Below are 2,036 nucleotides of genomic sequence, written 5' to 3'. Positions count from 1 at the left end.
ATATGTACCTAGGGGCGTGTTTCTAACTGTATGGGGGCGTGGCTTGTGAAATGATCACAGAGACCTGTGCTCCTATATAGAAGGATCACATGGGCTCTGTGATCATTCTAGGGTGTTTACAACAGCCGACCGTTCTTCTCTCTCAGCGGGGAACGATCGCGGGTGTCAGGCGGCAATCGGAGCCGCCTGCCCCGTGCATCAGCATCCCCACTGCCGAGGGCGGGAGTGCGCCGCCGGCACGCGTGCTCGCCCCCTAGCTGCAGGCGCGCGACCGACGCATACCTATGTCGGTTTGCGCAGGAGGGGCTGCCTGCCGCAGTATAACTGCAGCGGCGGTCGGGTAGTGGTTAAGGGTGATATGTACATAAAAGTAAGGGTATATACAGTTGTGCTCAAACGTTTGCATACCCCGGCAGAAATTTGTGAAATTGTGGCATTGATATTGAAATAAGACCATGCCCAAAAAAAAAAGGTATTTTATTTAACCACTTAACGACCAGCCACGTAGATCTACGTCGGCTGACTTTGAGTGGTTATACCGGGATGATGCCTCTAGCTAGAGGCATCATCCCGGTACCGTTGTTTGAAGCCGGCGGTCGGCTTTCCGTCGGTAACGATCGATGCGGCTCGGGAGCCGCTCGATCGTTACCCGGGGGGGCGGGAGGGGACGTCCCCCCCCTCCCGCCGCCTTCCGCGGCTTTGCTCGGGGCTCCCGTCCCACCGGGAGCGGCGAGCACCCAGCCGGCACGTCCGCCGGCTGGATGGAGTCCCGATGAATGCCGGAAACGGCATCGATCGGGTCTCCGATGACGTAACCCGGAGGCGGCGTCCATGACGTCACATCCGGGTTACCGTGCCGCAAAAGGCGGCAGATTTAAAAAACGGCTGTATGCAAAAATGCCGTTTTTGGCGTTTTGCATACAGGGAAGTGTAGTGGAGGGGTCTAGGGTCTATTAGACCCTCGATCCCTCCATAAAGTGTACCTGTCACACATATTGCTGTCACAAGGGATGTTTACATTGCTTGTGACAGCAATAAAAGTGATCAGATTTTTTTTTTTTTTAAAAAACCTGTAATAAAGTTAAAAAAAAAGAAAAAATAAATAGGAAAAAAAAAAAAATTTAGCCGCCCCCGTCACCGTTAGCTCGCGCACAAAAAAAAACGTATACGCAAGTCGAGCCGCAAATGAAATCGCTGTTCAAACCACACATGTGAGGTATCGCCGCGATCGCCAGAGCGTGGGCAATAATTTTAAAAAAAGAGCTACACTCTAACTCAAAACTGGTAACCGTTAAATAAATTTAAAGCGTCGCAGATTGAGATCTCTATTGACCGTAGTTTGTCGCCATCCCACGGGGGGGCGCAATTTTAAACCGTAACATGTTTGGTATCTATTTACTCGGCGTGACATGTTCTTTCACAATATACAAAAAAAATGGGCTAACTTTACTGTTTAGTATTTTTTTAAATTAGTGAAATGTGATTTTTCTAATTTTTTCCAAAAAAATGGCGTTTTAAAGACCGCTGCGCAAATACCGCGTGACAAAAAATTTTGCAATGACCGACATTTTATTCTCCAGAGTCTTTGCTAAAAAAATATATATAATGTTTGGGAGTTCTAAGTAGTTTTCTAGGAAAAAATACTGGTTTTAACTTGTGAACAAAAAGTGTCCAAAATAGGGCTGGGGGTAAAGTGGTTAACCACTTGTCGACCGCCCTATTGCCGAATGACGGCTACAGCGTGGTCGTCAAGTTCTGGGACGCCGTCATATGACGGCATCCCGTGATCACGCAGCAGTGGGCGGCACGCTTTGTGATTGTAGTGTCCTCTGCCGATCACAGATTGAGGTGAAGAGCCAATCAGCGGCTCTTTACCATGTGATCAGCCACAGCTGGTCACGGAGGTAAGCAGATGCCGGTTATTGCACTCCTTTCCTCATACTGACAGCATGAGGAGAGGAGAAGAGAGCCAATAACAAAAAGGGACATCTACACTGATAATGAGGACACTTATTATTAGTGTCCTGATTATTAGT

This window comes from Pelophylax lessonae (genome assembly GCF_965119305.1).
Source record: "Pelophylax lessonae genome assembly, chromosome: 3".
Classification (NCBI taxonomy): domain Eukaryota; kingdom Metazoa; phylum Chordata; class Amphibia; order Anura; family Ranidae; genus Pelophylax; species Pelophylax lessonae.
Note: the sequence above shows the minus strand (reverse complement) of the source record.